General features: G+C 48.3%; 1 long non-coding RNA gene across 1 annotated transcript; it reads left to right on the top strand.

The window, feature by feature from the left end:
- Positions 1-13,618: 13,618 nt before the first annotated feature.
- Positions 13,619-17,293, top strand: LOC129735011 (uncharacterized). The gene is made up of 3 exons (XR_008730498.1): positions 13,619-13,810; positions 17,007-17,074; positions 17,165-17,293. It is a non-coding gene; the product is annotated as an uncharacterized LOC129735011 (long non-coding RNA).
- Positions 17,294-18,797: the final 1,504 nt, after the last annotated feature.

Raw genomic sequence — 18,797 nt, 5'->3', positions numbered from 1 at the left:
CAAGAGGACACTGTGTAAAAGCCTGGACAGGAAATTCTGTTGAGCTATTAAATGCAAAGATTTTCCTGAATCCCTCTGGAGAGGTCCATAAGCTGCACATTCTTGGAAGAGTGCATACCAGGAGGTGTCACTGGAGGCTTTGCATCCCCAGGCACCTGCTGGTGGCCACGACTGGCGACAGGACACAGGGTTAGACACGGTGCAGCCATTTCTTATGGTCTGCTCCCCTCAGGACACTTGGAACAGCTTCTCTTCTTAAGCGACAGCAGATGTTGTGCCTAACTGATGATATCCCAGTCAGCAAAGTTACAAAAAGACCCGTCAGCTGTATATTGAGGCCAAGAAAGTTCAGGCTGAGACACAGGTTTTAAACACGTAAGGTCATTTCTGTTTATAAGCCTTAGTCCAGCCGCAGCACGCTCCTGCTCACTGAAAGCTTTGGCAGCAGCTAAGATTTCCCTGTGGCTGCTGAGCTCAGCAGAACGGGAACGGTTTGCTCCTGCGGACTGTCCTTTCTTTTGCTAGCTGCGTGCTTCCCAAATCCCTCCCTGCTAATGAGGGCCACAGAGAGGCCACCAGGACCCTTCTAGTTGTGAAGGAGAAGTTGAGTAATTGCTAGCTGCATGTGCCCCTCTCTCCGTACCCTTCCCAGCAGGTGCGCTGGCTCTTCCCTTGCTACGCAGCCCCTCCTCGCTTCCCCAGTTGCTGCATTGCTGCCCCTACCAGACCTTGGGAGCTCTCCTGATGTTGTAAACTGAAGGAGGGTGGCTATCCTCATTTCCCACTCTTGCTATTAATCCTGCTCCTCTGTCCTTGTCGAGATACTATTTCCACCTTCGCCCTGCTGATCTCCCACCTTCCAGGGCCGATGTCGCCCATGCAGCCGCCCCTGCCAGGCACCACTGCCTGCACCTGCCTGTGGCTCCTGCTGCTCTCCGCAGACCTCACCTTGCCCCCTGCGGAACAGTGGGGCTTGCTGGGCGGCTTTGCCTCTGCTCTGTTTTCTTCTGCCTGAGCTCTAACTGGGGAATTGTTCCTTGCTTTGTGCTTAAGGTTAAGAAGCTGAACTAGTTCTCCAGGTGTTCCTTATTGAAAATGTCCCAAACCCAAAAGTAGTTAAGTATTTATATGCCCCTTGTTACTCCTGAAAGCAAAAGGAAAACACACTTTCCCTACCATTGTCCCTGTTTGACATTTGCCATAGCAAAATTTACAGAGGACTTTGGTGTATGGCCCATTTGTGCATCGTATTTTTAATTTGGAAACCACAAAAAACCCAAAGTCTCATTGCCATGAAAAAGTAATGCTCAAATCTGTAAGAATATAAACCATACCTTATAAAACAAGCTCTGCTTTTCTCTCACAGCTCCCATCTCAGGTTGCTTTCACTTGGTCCTTAGTGATAAAACGGCACCATAAACTTGTTTTATGTCCTGCTCTGTAGTAAAGCACAGTGCAGTAGGTGGCAGACACAAGAAATTTATATTCTTAGTCACTTCACTGTGAAAGGTATTAATGACAAATGAGAGCAGTAGCCTCAACATGTCAAATTTATAAACAGCAGAGAAAATGGAGATGGACCAAAGTAAAGGTATGAAGAAAAGTTCAGTCTTTACCAGCCCCTGAAGACTGATGGTGTGATTTGCCTCTGAGTGGTGGAAGGGAGTCAGAGAGGGTCTTAGACTTCCTCTTGTGCTATCCTCCTGCAGATGGCTGGGCTCGGGGCTGGTGGGTGTGCACGTGTTCTTCGCAGAACTCTGCAAGGGAATGCTGAGATGTGGTGCTAGAAAACATGAAGCTCGGTGCTCGGCAAATGCTGTGTCTGCAGCTCACTGCTTGCAGGTCCCGATGCAGACGGAAGTGGCAGGGTGAATGATGCATCTGATACTGCAGCTGTGACTAGCTGTGGCTTTGGAAAGAGCAGAAAACTAGTCATGCAGTAAGTGTGCCTGAAGCTTTGATCTCCCTATAAAATTATCACTTTTCTCCACTATTGAAAGAGACGTACCACATATGCATTAAGCCAAATGGAAGAGAGCATTAGTTTTTGGACTGTCACCGTCTTTAAGCACCAGCAAGAAAATAGGAGTGTGTTTTCCTGCTTCAGATACTACAGATTCTGTGGGACGTTGACATTTTCTTACAAGCCGTCTGTGAACTTACTCAAGAGAAGGGCAAGCTAATGAGGCAAACATTGTTTGCCTTAAGTGTCTGTTTCTCCTGTGTGTCCGGGGGCTGTGACACAGTCCTGCAGACCAAAATGCAACCCCCAACAAACACTAACGATAAAAAAGGAAAGTATACAGAAAAATCCCTTACCGTCTCGGAGATTTGCTTTTCCTTGCTCTTTCTTCTTACTTCCTCAGCGTTTTCCACATGAAATCCCGTGGCTTGACTGTCACACCATGGAAAAACAAGCAGGGCCAGTCTTTCACGTTCCTGCACTCAGCATGGTCCCCACAGCTATTTTGATGAGAATCGTGGGTGGGCGGGAGGGGTGAGCTGAGCCTGGGTGGCCGCTCTGGCTTCCAGATGAAGCTGGATCTCCCTGGTACAAGAGGCAGTCGGCGGCTGCAGAGCCTGGACAACTGACAGACCACCCTGAGCCCCTCACCAGAGAGCTCCAGCCATGGGAGGGATAATAACAGACACCCAGTTGCCTCCCTCTGGAAAACTAAAGGAAGAGGAAAGGCTAGCGCAAAGTTTCTGGAGGTCATAATCCAAGAGCTCTGGGGCATCCTGCTGTCAGTGGGAAGAATTAGTGGCTGCAGAAAAAAGGGATCAATGCAGAGGTCAAGAGTAATGTGGAGAGCTACACACACAGAGCGGAGAGGAGGGAGGGCAGACAGCCTGGAACATGCCTGGGTCATAGATGAGCATGAACCAGGTTTTGGTTCGGCCTTGTGGACATCAAGGAAATGATGTGGCCCTGTTGTATCCTGCATTGGCACAGCGTGTTGTCGGTTTTGTGCGTTGCCTGTGCTGCACCTCTCTGGCCCTGGCTGAGTTAGTGCACAGGCAGAGACCCCCTCTCCTGTCTGGCACGCCACATCCAGCACAGCCCCGACACAGCCTGCCTGCTTCTGGTTCTGCAGAAGCCCGTCTCTTGCCTGTGTGAGACCCTCTTGGGAAAGCTGGCCACCAGAAAAGGCCGTTTCCCAACCTGGGGAAGAAGCTGATAGAGCAGGGCCCTGCAGGTAACTTCAGTCAGCTTCGCATAGTCCTACTCAGCTTCTCCTCCAGCCCAGGGTGAGGATGCACAGCAAGGTAAAGAGAGAGAACACAGAGCTCAGAACAGATAGGATGGGCTACCTATGTAGCTGTTTGTGCCTTAATGGCATTTGCCACCGTGCAGGTGGCTGGAGAACCCAGAGAGTGTGTAAGGCACCTTCTGACCTTCTTTAGTGCTGTGCGTGTCAGCTCAGCCACATGCACACAGTCATGCTTGCAGAAGGGGCAGGTTGACATCCAACACAGAAGTACTGTGTAGTATCATTCTGTGCAAAGCCCAGGGTGTGCATGGATGAAATACTGGTATTTCGCCATTCTGGTATGTATCTTAGTGACATAGTTCTGCACAGTTGCAAACAGAATTATAAAACAGGTTTCTTTCTACCTTTTTTTTTTTTTTCCCTAAAGGTGTGGAGAAAGAAGTACAAAAAGATCAGGATGCTAACAGGCCTGTTGTCTCACCCCCTAAGAGATCAGCGGTAACAGCCACCAGGCTCCATTCACCAGGTAATTATGAACCAAAACCCACTGCTCAGGGAAGATTTAAACTTGTTGACTTTGCATCTCTTGTCAACACACTAAAGGGAGACCTGCTATTAAGTGAAGACTGATTGTGTCCAAGGTTCATTAAGCTGGCTCTGAGTACAGCAGGCTTTATCATACCAACGCATGAGCTGAACAGACTTTTGTTTTCTTTGTTACAACCACGAAGTCATCTCTCTGTCAAAACAAAGAGTTGTTGCTATTACATCTTTAAGGTCACAGGAACATTTAGGTTTATCATTACAATTTTCTTATGTAACAAGAGAACAGATAGGTATAGTGAAATAAAAGACACCTCAGCTACCTGGAATGAGAGTATACTGTATATTGCCTGGGATCTACTCTTACTGTTTGCAGAGGCGCTGAATTTCCTGGGCTGTTTCCGTGCATGACTGGAAAAGGGGTTATCTATAGAATTAACCTTCGGAGTGCTATTGGGGCATTGTCAGCTTAGCCCTCAACATTGCGTACAAACACATGGGTTTAGCATTTCTGAAGAATACCTTTGCTTATTTACTAAGATGAAGGGAATTTATTTCTATTTATGTTTCCTACGTGTACATCAACAGATGTATAAGGTACCTAAAGGCTTTTCTAAGGCTGGCCTTTGGCTGATAACGCTTCTGAAATGCGTGGGCATGGTCCCAATGATTTCTTTGTGCTTGCAGTTTATCTCCTGTTCTGTTGCCTCAGTTTTTAGACTCTACTTAAATACTTCAAATGCCATCTCTACAGCTATATGATGCTTGAGTTGTTATTATGGGGAGCAGAACCCATGTTTCTTCATTTGATGGTAAAGTAAAAAAAATGTAGAACAGCTCTTTGGCTTCTAGAACATTCATCAAGAGTCTCTTCATGTTTACTAAACTCAAACTCTTCTTCCTCCTTCACACCCAACAAAATCCAGAAAATGGGAGGTTAAATTTAATCTTCCCAGCACCAACAGGATTCAGAATTCTTCTCCTCACAAAGCTACTAGGGTAAAACATGAACTTACCACTGTCTTCTGAACCATACAATTTTTAGGCTGTTAACTGGTGAGATCACCAAGAGAGATCCAAAGAAAAATGTGTTGTGCAGAGTGCCTGACCAGCAGCTCACCAGCATTTATAACAGTGGGACTCCAGTTTAAGCACCAGAACTGATTGTGGTGGTAGCAGCATGTTACAGAACAGCTGATTTGCTTCCACTAGAACTGGAAAGCAAAATGAAACAGAGGTATTTCTGTTGTCCTAAGGAGGCCTGCATTTCCACAGGTCACTTAATGGTTTTCAAGGCTGAAATTTTTGGCATATCCAATTCGTAAGTCCTCAAATGTTGCTTCATTGTCATGAGAGGCTGAGTAAGTGCCCTCTCTCCCACTGCACAGACTGATTTAGGATTTCTTAAGCTTGGTTGTCTGAAATTATGGCAACCTAAAATTGTTTATCACTGTAAGGATCAAATAGGAAGGTAAACCTCATCTTTATTTTTGAGAGTAGCCTTTAGCATTCTATGAAATGACAACAGCAATAACAGAAATAACAAACAGACAATGTTTTCACCTATTTAACAATTCCAAAACACAGTCAAAGCAGCCATTAAACAGGACAAGGCATAAGGGTAGCTGGGGCTAAGGGGCAGTAGCACAGCCTTTCCTCCATCAGGATCACAAACTTGTGAGGCATTTACTCTTTGTGATAGGAGAGCACGTGTCCTCCAGGTAACTGCCACACCTACATGTGGCCATGAAACAGGCTGTAAAACTTGGAGTGCTGTCTCTAGGTTGTGTTCCCTCTGTTACTGGCCTCCTCACATGCAGTTCTTTTAAATCAGTGCTGGTCTTTGACTGTCATGCAAATTTTTTTTAGCCTTGAATCTGATCTTTAGACTTTTGGTCAGTCCTCCTGCAGACTTGCAAGGAGTTTTGAGATGCAGAGTCTCATAGCGATATCTATTTTATCTATTGATGCAATCCCATTCCTGAAATATGTGTATAGGAACAGGTGTACATAGATGCAGGTGCTCTGTATCCACTCCATTTTAGGATGGTGCTGTCTGTTTCTGACATCTGTCACTCTACAGATTGCTTGTTATCAGTCCTCTGAAAGTAATTCTCTCACTTCCCTTATGAAAATGTCCAAAATTGGACAGTTAAAAGGCAAACGAATTGCATTCCCCATCTAAATCCTCATGGACTGTGTTAATTGTGAGTATATACTTGTCATGTCTCCTAGTTCAAACACAAGTAGATAAAAAAGACCTGGGAGTTTTGAAGTGGATCAAAGGGGTTTGGTGATTATTTCAGCATACACGAGGTCTCCCCCCTGGTCCCACCATCAGCAAAAAGGACATTCAGGATCAGGGCCAGCATCATTAATACATACCCTCTTTTGTGCAGAGCAACAGAAGGGAGACACGAATGGCAGAGTAAGCTTAGTAAGCTCTTTTCAGACCCAAATGAACTGAGAAATTCAGATTCATCCCTGAGGAGAATAGCACAATTTCATTTACAAGGACAGCTTATAATACTGATGAGGACAACACAGAGATGTGTGCTTCAAGTGTTCCAGTGAACAGGAAAGCTAGAAAGACAAAGCAACCTGATGGGATTCTGTTTTCATTAAAACTGGACTGATTTTAAGAGCTTCCCTTTACACTTCTCCCTATGCCTTTTGTTGTAACATCACCATGCTGCCTCAACAACCCAAGATTTTTATACTAGAAAGTCAGGTATTTGTGGCCGTTGCTCCTATGAATCTCTTATTTTGTGATAGTACCTACTGCCTACTGCCCAGCTGAGAGCCCCTTTACATGAATGGAAGAATCTGTAAGATAATAGCATTCCTGAACAAAAAGGTGTACAGGCTTTAACTGTCATGAAAATGGATAGAGGGCAATGGCTGTGCTGGCTGAACTCTCTTAATGACTCTCTTTTCCTTTTTACCTTTTTGCTCTTTAATAACTCTGTTGGGTCCCGCTGCTTGTGGCGTTTTTAGTTCATGTTTCTGAATAAATATTAAGACCCCTCTATCAGCTCCAGGTTCCCAATATCTTATTCCCCAGGTTCGTCCTAATAGCCATCCGTGGTCATTAGGCTGCAGGATTTCTAGTACATAACGTGCTTACAGCTGCCAAGATGGGGGTCCTCTGTGTGTCTATCCCAGCTAGGAGCTGGTGGATTGCATCCTCTGGGTCCCCATGTTATATTTAAGAATCTATTTTTAATGGCTACGTCCCAGTTTGAAGCTATGGTTTCACATCCCCAATATGCACAGTAATAGTGATTAGGGAAATTGCAATAGCTTTTCCCTGGATTCGAACTGGGGCAGAGATAAAAAGGTTTTATTGTTCTTTCTCGTCGACCGGGTAGGTCTAGTTCATAAAAGACTAAATCTTCCAATTTAACTTGGAATTTTGGGGATCAAATATATCGTTATACCGAACTTCTATTGAATCTTCCCATCAACCTAAGGTCCAATTGAAGGGTAATGCTCTTTTTTTTTTTTTTTTTTTAAAGTCATGGTAACCAATACCATTAATAGGATACTAGCTTTCATTTCCCCACTGTTCAGTACCTCTCTGCCTTCCTCGTCCACTCTTTTGCAGAGAACAACGGGATATCAATATCTTCTTGGCAGCAGCAGGTAGTCTTCAGGGGAATTTTGCTGTTATCCTGTCAATAATTTCCAAGGTCTAAAGAGTTAGTTATCTCTTAAATATATTTCCACCTGTTTGGTTGCTGTGTCCGTTTCCAGGCGAATCTTATAGTACACTGTCTTAAAACTCTGTACCAGTCTGTTTCATGTACTTCCCAAAGTTCAGGTACTGACAGTTCCCATCCACAAAATAATTTACAAATTTCCACTTGATCCTCTGGTCCCCTGGTACGTATCGAATCATTGTGACATTTCATACAGTAAGGTTGTCTCTTAAATGAAACACAGGACCAATCCCTATCACAATTTAGACATCGGCAAACAACCCAACATGAATGTCCGGAAGTGGGGTGTTTTAAGCAGGGCATTCCCCGGAGATCTCCTCTTCTGGGTGATTCGGGTATCTCCGTCTCTGTGTTGTTTTGCGGTCAGCCAGCAATGGTGAGACAGATAGCGATGTCCCAATAACGTCCTTCACACCGCCCCGTGGCTCAACATTGCTGCTCCGTGGGTGGCATAGATAGAGATAGAGAAAAGATTCTGCCAACTATACAAAGGAGGTTAACAATCTTTATCTAAGCATTAAACCCATTTACCATTATCAATAAACAGTAACAGGCAATAACTACAAATGACTAACAAGAACTACAAATCCCTAACAAACGTTAGCTAACAACTCAAAACTCAAACATGTCATAAGCTAATTTCAAAACATTATCATAACAGGATTACATAACAAAACACAATACAACATTTCTTAGCATATATAAGGTTTGTTTGTGGGGGTTAAGAATCAAGAGCCAAGAGGTGGGCATTTAAAGGGGTAAATTTTCATGCCCCTTTAAGGTTAGGCTGCGCATGCGTTTTCATTGTGCAGTTTTGGTCAGGGCATTAGCCTGAATCTTGACCAGGAGGGTCACGGACCAATTTGTTTGTCTCGCCACAAACAATCCTTATCATTTTGGAAAAGATGGGAGCAGGAGACGACACACTCTGTACGGTTTTGCTGTTCAGCCTTTGTCTCATCGTGACTACAGTAACCATCAGCATGTGCTTTTGTGAGTGTTTTTGGTCACGCCGGTACAGAAGAGTGGGATCTCTTCCTCGCAATCCGCCCCGAGTAGTGGAACCCATGGGATACCAAAGCAGAGTGCGAGAGACTGTTACATAAACAAAAGAAAACTGTTGATCTCCAGCAGTTACCATGTGACTTGTTATTTGTTTCTGTTCATTTTCGTTACCTCGTGAAGAAAAATACCAAGGACCAGACAGACTATCGTGGAGGGAACAGATGGAGTTACCACCCCGACATTATTCAGGACCGTGCTGGACTCACGAGTGAAGAAGCCTGTTTTCCACCTCACATGAGACTTTGCTGGACTGTCATTCTGTTATTCAACTTCTAGTTCATGTTTGTTAAGAAATTGTTATTTGTTGTTTACTGGTTGTCAAATGATTCATTGAATTTACTTTACATCTAACACACGGTTTTCAAAATAAATCAAAAGGGTTGGGTAATACATATAATAACCTACAAAAACAAAACCTAAAACCAACACTGATAACTCTACATTCCAGTTAAGTAATAAATGAACTATAAATACTATAGTTTCTTTAAACATTCTTTTTTTTTTTTAATACATATGCGTCACTATCATGGCTAGACTATAGGGATTTCGCATGCGCGGTCTTTCCAGATTGTTCCAGTACATTCTGTGGGGTTTAAAATTGCGCATGCGCATGTTCAAAGGCATACACGATAAAAGATGGCTGCTGGGTGTCCAGATGAAGTCCTGGACCCATTTCCCGAGCTTACCACTCCGGTAAGTTTGTTAATGGTAACATTTATGGCACTATGGCCAAATGACAGGTCCTTGCTTTCAGTGCAATGTTTTCTCACCATCAGACCACCACGTCACCTGCCAGGGAGGAAGGCTCTGGATGGTCTAACCTGTATGGTTCATTATAAAGGGGAATCAAACCCCCCCTTTTTTTTTTTTTTTCTCGTTGGTTAGGCAGAGGGTGAGTTTTTCTGCTGTCACACATCAAGAACTTATGGTGGAGGTGGAAAAGTATAAAAGATGTTACCACATCCTCGTCTGTGCGTTCCTGATGGTTGTTTTCTTTGGTATTCTACTTGTATTCTTCATCAGCCTACATTGTTGTATGAATTGTTAATAGTTAATTATTCCCAGATTCCTGTTTGCTATTAAATTGTTATTGTGTTAACTATCTAATCTGTATTGTCGACTGTACATTTCGGCGTACTACTCGAATTTGTTTAACGCCATTGGGTGAAATCATAGTAGCAAATTGCATGTTAGTTATAACGTGTTGAATTAATCTTATAAAACATGGAACAGCACATGGCAAAAACAATAAGGTGGCTAATCCACATAACAAATAAAATAGGATTCGTTTTACCCAGGGGCTCCCGAGAAGCCAGGAAAACAAGTCAATATTCCAGTCTTTCCAAGTTCGGACGGGAACATGGGCTAACCTCCCTGTCTCTGATGTGATTTGTTTAACTCCCTCACCATTGCCATCAATTTTCAAATAACAATTGGAAACATTTCATTTACCACAAACACTTCCTTCTTCGGCTAGCAGGTAATCGAGAATCATTAGAATAGTTTGGCTCCTGATCTGTACTTACAGTTTGGATTTTACCATCTGGTATTAAGGATAATTCCTCCTTTCCTACCTCCTCTGCTGCTGCAGAGTTTCACCTGCACATCCCATAACAAGTCACTGTCATGGTAAAACACACAGATTTACATTAGTAGAACTACTACAGAGTGTATTTTATTTCAGTTTTTCTGCCAATATTCCCCATAGCCTTGCTGAGCAAGGGATATTGTTTTACCTGAACTAGGCAGGCCTTCCCCTTATCATTTTTACTGTAACAGGTAAAGCATTTTTTCCTTACCTGGAATTTATTTCCAGATATACCTGGTTAAAGATTTCTTTTCCACTTAAAGATTTTGGTGAATTTGGCAGTCTTACTTGTTTTCTTAGTTTGTACTTTAAAGGTTTCAGGATGTTTTCCTGGTGGCCAGCAGCTCCCACAACTGTAACAAATTCTTTTCACTGAAGTTTAACACCAAATAAGTTGGTTTTGTATTCACTAAAAATTCCACCTCATTTTTCCTAGTCCCTAGTTCACCAGAACCCCTTGTTGGTTCTTTAGCTCAGGGCCATCTCGCTTCCAGTGTCCACTTTCCCTACAATATGCTCATTCGCTTCTGCCTGATATTCCTCCTCGGTCTCTGCTTCCTCTCCTCTACCAGTTTAGCACGACCCAGCTCTTCTTCTCTCACCTTCTGTACACGTCCCCTGTTCCTTCTATCAACTTTTCTACATCACGATTACCTTAGTAAAAATCAACTCAAACCTTTATCCAGGCCTATTCACAACCAACTTTCCAACATCTAAATTTCCCCATCCGAGATTCACCTTCACTCTCCTCAGACCCGCTGCCTGCCCTAGAGGGGCCGTTACCGGTCCCGTTGTGCTGCAAATGCTGCAGCAATCGGGGTGACATTGTCAGGTCCTTCTGCTCAATTGTCAGCAAGAGCAACCCCCTCCTCCCCACCATCAGAAGGGTTCGGGGCAGGAGATGCTCTTCCTGCTCTGCAGGTTACACAAGCCTGCCTCTGCTACAGCACTTCTGTTTTGACTCTTTCTGACCCTGAATGCAAATCTGCTCCTTGTTGCTTTAAGTCTGCGTTCTTACATACCATGCCTTCGCAGGCAAACAGCAAACACCCTGCCATGCGTCCCGCAGGACTCAGCCGCACCTTCGAGGGGCGACGGGGCTTTGTACAAACTCACCCCGATACTTTAACACTTTCACAGGGTCTAGATAGCGGCGGGAGGGGAGGGAGGGAGGTGGTAAGGGCTGCTGCGGGGGGGGGGGGCAGGGGGGGGCGGTGGAGGTATATACGGAGGGGGAGAGGTAGGGATCTCATCCTCACTTCTATTCTTCTTCTTTTCCCCCCTTTGTTTTCTTTTAACGGGAACAAAAGGGCCCTAGTTTCAGACCCTGCCCATAAGGAAGCATACTCACTTTCCTCCGGGCAAAAGGGGTCTTTTGAATTCACATATCTATTCAAAGCCTGGCATATCCAGTCTTCAGGTGCCCCGAAGACTGGTCGGTAGAGGTGGTCGCCCCTGATTTGTTTCCCACCCCAAACTTCCATACAGTAGTGTATCAATCTTACTTTACTCTTACCCTGCCTAGAAGGGTACGCATCCCAAAATTTTACCATGAGTCCTAGCGGACTCTCCGGTGGTATCTGTGGGAGCCTAATCTGGACCCCAGAACCACCCATGGGATCAGAGGGCTTGCTTTTCCTCTGTCCCATCTTCCGAGGCGCCTTCTTTCACTCGCGCAGTCGCTTCCCCTGGTTCGTGGCGCAGCCCCTCGCGGGGTCTGGAAACCGCACTACTGAGGGTCCGCACTCACTTCGCCCTCCCTGGGCGTTGCACACAAGCACGCTTCAGGATACCCAACCCCAACCGAATGGTTAACCGGCCTATACTCACGCGTCCTGCGTCTTCATTCGGGCTTCGTGCACAGAGGTTATGGGGTAACCGGTTTTATTTGCTTACTGTCACATTTGAGGTTCGTCGGTAAAGGGTTTGGCGTAGAAGCACCCTGACACGGGCCGCTTATCCAGCGGGGCGCCTCCCCTGCCACGGACCTCAGGCCAGACTGCCCTTATCCGAGTCCCGGCACCAAAATTGTTAGAGTTTACCTGTCCAATGAAATGACAGAGACTGGCCAATTAGAAAATGTGATTTATTAAAGCAAGCGACAAGTAAGCAAAACAGCGCTGGGCGGCCGGGGAGTCTCCTGCTCCACCAGCGGCGCGCAAATTCAAGCAAGCTGAGCAGCTCTTTTTATCTTCCCCGAGGTCGCTTCTGACACCTTCAGTAGCCCCTCTGCTGCTTCTGTTATCGTGGTTTCTCGTCAGACAGGACGTTCCCATGTTTGGTGCAGCAAGATAACATTGTGGAAACGTCTCTTCTTGTTAAACAGGACGTTCTTAAGGCCACCACGATGGGTTCCTTCCTCTTGCTTACCTTGGTTGATGAGCAAATTCCCTTTAGTTACTTATTACAGTACCAGCCCAGGAGAGAGGGGAGGCTGCTGCAGCCCCCCCCGGCTCCGGCCAAGGAAGTGTGTTCCAGTGGGCACACGCGTGCCGAGCGGGCATGCCCGCCACACACAGGTGTGCATGCAGGTAGGGTCAGCGCTGGGTTATGCGGTGTACACACCCGCACAGGCAGGCAGAGGCAGCCCCCAGCCCCTGGTGCCTGTAAGCACGCCGCAGGGGGCTGCGCTTTTCCAGCGCCGGGTGGGCACCGGGGCCCGGGGGGCAGCGATCTCGCTCGGGCTCTCGGCAGCGGAGCTCGGCAGCAGCCCGGGCTGCGAGAGGGGGGCGGCTCGGGGGGCGCGGGGCCACCCGGGGCGGGGGGACACCCCTCCCGGCCGGCGGGCGGTCCGGCACCGGTGCCGCGGGCTGGAGCGACCCCGCCCGCCCCTCCGTCGGGGACAGCCGGCGGCCGCCCCCCGCCCCCCCGCGCCGCGGTGCGCTCGCTGCGGGGTGCGCCGGCGGGGCCGCTGTGCCCGGGCCGCAGAGCCCGCACGGCAGCCGGGGAGGGCTCCGCCGTCCCCCCCCGCCCTGCCCGGGGGCGGCTGCGGGAGCGGCGCGGGCGAGCCGGGGGAGCTGCGGGTGACGGGCGCCCCCCGAGCGGCTGCGGAGGACGGGCACGACCGCGGCAGAGGCCGCGAGTGCGGCGTGAAGGTGCCGGTCAGCCGGAGCCGCCTCCCGCGGGGGGCCCGGGCTCGCTGCCGGGTCTCCGCGCGGTCGGGGCTGTCGCTGCCGAGGTTCGAGACGTTTCGCCGCCGCCCCTCGCCCCGACACGCTCCTGCGACGGCGGCGCTGGCCGTGCCCGGCTCGGGGCAGGCGTTGGCCAGCCGGAGAGCGGACCCCTTCTCCGGGAGAGGCCGGAGCGAGGCGGCGAGCACCGGGGAGCGCGCAGGGAAGGGAGCGGGCAGCCCTGCGCAGGGGGCGAACCCGGGGGCTGCGCCGCGGCTCCGCACTCGCGGCTCCGCCTCAGCCGCCGGCAGCCCCCGCAGAGCCACCCCCGGCCCCGCGCCGCGCCGCGCCGCAGGCAGCCCCCGGCGCCCCGGGAAGCGTTGCGGACCGACGGCTTGCACGTAGGTGGTCAGCAGAAGGCAGCTCTGCGCCTTAAGTGGCAGCGTAGAGGAAAGATGTGTCTGCAGCGAAGCACAGCAGAGGGTCCGGAGGACGGGCGTGTCGCAGGCGCTTGGCAGCACACGGCCTCGGGAGGGGGAACAGACGCCATGGGGCAAGCTGGGGCACAAGGTAAGCTCAAGGAGAACCAGTTGGTTAATGGGACCAAACAGAAATTACTTGAACTGTGCATGAACACTTGAGTGAAACTAAAGACCGCTGTGCCTTTAAATGGGGACGAGGCTCGTAAGACCCAGTGAGGGTTAAGTGTGACTAAAGGTCATCGTAAACGGTTTTTCCAGGTGTATAAAGTATTTTCCTGTCGCGAAGAGCTGTGCTAGCTTTGTGGGTTTGCCCCCCAGCTCCCGTCCCCGCAGACACGCGTAGCTGGTCCCTCGGCCGTGCGGGTGCTCGATCCGTTGCGCGGCGGGCGATGGGATCCGGCCGTTGGACGGCAGCATCAGGTCCCGAGGAGACGGTCGCTGCCGGCCTCGGCGCTCGGAGGGGCTGCGCGACGTCCCGGTGCGACATGTCCCTTCCCGGGGCTCGCCCCCCGTCTGGGTGCGAGGGGGGTGGCGGCCCGGCGGGTGGCGGGCCTGCCGGGGTGGGAGATGCGGCTCCAGGTGCTTTGGCCGCCGGCCCGGACGGTGCTTTCGCCTCTCGTTACGCGTTCGGGGGAGGCAGGAGGGTCGCCGTTACCGTCAGCGAGCCCGTGCTGCCGCCGCTGCCCGGCGCCGGGGCTGTGTGGCATCCCGGGGTGGCGGGGAGCGGAGCGATGCGCCTCGTCCTTGCAGGGTGCTGAGCTGCCCTTCCCCGGGGCCAGGGCTCGCTGCCGCTTCCAGCTGCACAGGATTTGGTCCCGCAGCCTCAGGGTGAGGGCTGGATTTTCGCGAAACGAGGAGGAGCTGCTGGCACCTTCTGTACTGACGGGCGGCTTGATTTCTTGCTGTGCTTTTCGTACATTTTTAATAGCCCGGTGGAGTACAAATTGTAAAGGAAACTTCATACGCAGAGTTTTAGAGTTTGAAGAGAGATTATTCACCCTCCAGCTGTCGTGAGGTTTCACCTCTCCTTCCTGGCAGGACTGATCTTCCAGTTAGAAGTGAAACAAGGTCAAACGGTTAAAAAAAAAGGTTTCCTTCTGTCAGGGCGAATCTAAATCAATCAAATTCCCGGGCACCAAAGTGTGTTGTGTAACAAATGTGAGTGCAAAGGTAAGCACGTAGCTACAGGTAGCAGAAGAGCATGTGCGAGAGAAGTTGTGGGTCTTCTCTCTAAGTTCTAACACCTTGCTCTCTGCGCTGTTCTTCTGCAAATTTGCCTGGATTTTAAGCATGGACAGAAGAGGGAGAGAACGAACATATGCATTTGATTTACTTAATAGAAAATATCTTGGCAGAAACACATGCTTGTGCTGTGTATTCTGTTAGAGTTTGGCTTTTTAAAATACTTGTATGTTCTGTCTAATGAAAAGCTGGTAGTATCTCCCATTCACCTAAGAATATATGTTCAAACATAGCTTGAGGTATGCTGCTAATCACGTTAAGAAAAATGTATAGCTTAATATCAAACTAGCTAAAGTGCAGTCACTGGGGAATATCTCGGTGCTTGTAAGCTTTAATTTAAAGAGTGCTATGAGGCTGGATTACCCGATAACCAGTACAATTGAAACAGCAATATAGCCCCTCTTTTTTGAAGGAAGACTGTAGGTCATTTTGAACAGCATAGAATCATAGAATCATTTAGGTTGGAAAAGTCCTTTAAGATCATTGAGTCCAGCCATTAACCTAACACTGCCAAGTCCATCACTAAACTGTGTCCCTGAGCACCACATCTACACATCTTTGAAATGCCTCCAGGGATGGTGAGGCCACCCTGAAACTTCCCTGGGCAGCTGGTTCCAGTCCTTGACAACCCTTTCAATGAAGAATTTTTTCCTAATGTCCACTCTAAACCTCCCCTGGGGCAACCTGAGGCCATTTCCTCTTGTCCTATCCCTTGTATCCTTGTTGGATCTGGTAGAAATGATCCCCAAATGGCAGTCTGTAAAGGATTAATTTAAATTCCAGATTCTGGTTGCCTGGCATTAGCAAAAATAAAGCTTTTGTGTTATTTCTCTTAACAGTTAAAAATTAGGTGCAGGAAAAATAAAGAGAAACACTAAGTACTGAATTCCCCCCCCCCATTTACATTTTGGTAAGACAGAACTAATTTGCTCTCCTATCTGCTGTGCATCCTGGTGCTGAGCTAATCTTTTCTATGCCCTAGATTGTTATTAGCCTTGCTTGCTTATTACTGAAAGATTTACTTTCTAGGACTCCTTTTAATTCCATTTGCTTCTACACTGCCTTTTGTCTTAAATGTTATTTTTTTGTGGTGTCCTTTGAAAGATTCTTGGCCTTTTCTAACCTGGGACAAATTTATAGTAGCCTGCTCGAGTTTTCCTAATCGTTAATGATCTTCCCAGCAGGATATGTTCTTTGTCTTCTTCCTAACATGATTCGGGACACATTCTGTTTTAAAGTGCCCTTACCCTTGAACCATTGTGCTGGGATTTAGTGTATTGACCCAAACTCTAGTAGATTTTTCTTGAGGCTTTTCTGTGTCACTTTGCACAGCGCTCATAAGATACCTGCTGTCAAAGTGCTTGCATTTTAGTAATAACACCTTGGCATTGTTAAATTAAGTCTGTTTAAATTTTCCTTTGGCCGACTCATCTGTTTTAATTCCTTAAGTATTCAGGTTTGTTCTGAGACAGGTCGAGGAAAGGAGCACTTGTTCTTTACAGAGGATGAAATAGCAGAAATAAATGTGTAAATAGGCATGACCATTAGGCCATCAGGGGTGTTTCTATGGGTATGCCTGCCATGCCCAGAATGGTGTAAGAACAGTAATCCGCTTTGCGGATTTGGCTGTATGACCATATCACTATGTTTAGAGGTGCAGGCATCAATAGATGCAAGTGTTTTCACAGAATTAAGAAAACCATCTTGTCCATGCAGTCCAGCCATAAATGATGCCGAGAACAACAAATAATAGAAAAAAAAAAGTCTTTTCAGAGGCATATGAGTAAATAGAGTATTCTGTGCTGTCCTGTACATGCATGTGTGTACATGTATTCGTAGCCAGTGAGTCATGGCTCCTAAGCCTGATTTAAAAACTGAATGAGTTCATTATAATCCCCCTCCCCGCCTTCCCACCCCACCCCCCCAAAAAAAAATAAATCTGAGGAATCAATCTAATCTGCTTTACTAAATGAACATGTGAAAGTGCTTACCAGGGATAAACCTGGGGACTCTACATATTTCTGTCTTTTTTCCTCCAACAGAATGAAAACACCTTTGAGACAATAAAGGAGTTGGAAGAGGAGCCGGTGTGTCCCATTCAGTATTCTCTGTGTATCTGCGTGCACCGCTTCCCCTGTTTGGTTTCTGATCGAGACGGGAAGGACAGGGAGGGTGTAAGGACATTGCAACTCTCAGAGAGAAGATAGGCTTTTGTGCTGGCTTCAGCCAGTTCTGAGCTCTTTGGGGCTTAAATCTCCCCAGAATGGGTGTGATGTTGAGTTGTCTACTCCAGGGCAAATGGAGAGGAGGAGGGGCGCCTGGAGGGAGGACCACTGGCGCAGGGCACACCCTGAGCATCAGAAGTTGTTGGAACCACTGATGACTAGAGCTGTGACCAGGGGGGACCTCTCAGATTTCTCTGCATGTGGTACCCCAGTTGCTGGGACATACATTAAGCAGAGATTGTGCGGTGTGGCGGGAGGGTGACTTGGTTTGCAAAGGGGGAGCTCAGGCCAAGCCCCTGCAAGGCAGGTAGAACTGCAGATCCTCCCTGTGCTTCGTGTTCACCTTGCCTGTGACAATGTGCTGCAGAAAAGCTGAGCACAGCCCTTTGCTGATGCCAGCAGCTTGTGCTCCCTGCTGTGCGCCTCTGAAATATTTTGGTTGATCGTCATTTCATGGCGAGCTCTATTGTCCCCCCAGCCAGGGCTACTGCAGCAGTAGCAAACCAGGGCTTCTAGTTACTCCCCGACGCCTGCCTTCCTCCCCCTCTGCATCTCCCCAGCTCTCACAGAGGAGGGGTTGCCAGTGGTGCCTTCTCCAGGCAGGGCACATCTGCAGCTTCCATTGAATACCCTCCTTCCCTTTGAAAGCCCTGCCTCTTTCTGGCGGGTGGGGTTTGCTCATTTCCGTGAGCGCTTTTGCAGGTGGTGGTGACATGGGAAGGAAAGGGACATACAGTGCTGGAGGTAAAGAGCCGCTGCGCGTCTGTTTACACCGTGTTTGTACAGCTGAGGTGGGTACAAATCGGGGGTGGCTTTGCTGGAGAACTCTGCCAGGGCTATAACTGACCACCTGTTTGGGAGTCCCAGAGCAGCACGTTCGGTAACAGGAGATCGCTGCGCTGCCTGCCCTTGCCGTTGCTGTTGCGCATGCGGCAGTAAACACCTCCTCTGCACAAAACTGAGTCCGGGTAGAGTCCACGGAGACAGTGTTGGTAAGAATCCCAGGTGCTGCAGAAAAGCAGTCTGAGGTCTCAGCTGAGCTGTACTGCTTCAGAAGGGAGATCAGCCATAGATGCGTACGTGCTTTCTTTCTCAGAGAGGGGAAAGATGGTGTGGGATAGTCCTTTGCTCGGTGGTCCTGTGGGCATGTGCACCGGAGAGGAGCCATCACAGGCCACCTCTTCCTGAGCAAGCCACCACTGTGGGAGGCACTGAGGTGCTCAGCAGAGGCAGTTTAGGAGCGACAGGGGTGATCTGTCCCGCTGCTTGGAGGTAATCCCCTCCATACAACCCTGAGATGCAACGTACCCAGCTAGAAGGAATCCCAGTAGAGGTGGACAAAAAGATGAACACGTGCAGGTATTGCTCCCCAGCAACATGCGAAAAAATTCATCAGCCGTACATATCCTGGCATGTATCCGTTCATATGGAAGGTGAATATTTATGGTTTTTAGTGTAAGTGAAAAGTTGTTGGACAGTCTGTTTTGCCTTGGAACGAAACCATACAATTAAATTTCGCGAAGCAACCCGTGTTTCAAATCCGTGGACAAGGTGAAATGCCATGTGCGTGAGAGCGTTTCTCATCAGCGCGGATCTTTGCTGTCTCTA

The sequence above is a fragment of the Falco cherrug genome, unplaced genomic scaffold, assembly GCF_023634085.1.
Source record: "Falco cherrug isolate bFalChe1 unplaced genomic scaffold, bFalChe1.pri scaffold_101, whole genome shotgun sequence".
Classification (NCBI taxonomy): domain Eukaryota; kingdom Metazoa; phylum Chordata; class Aves; order Falconiformes; family Falconidae; genus Falco; species Falco cherrug.
This window is presented reverse-complemented; position numbering and strand designations above follow the sequence as displayed.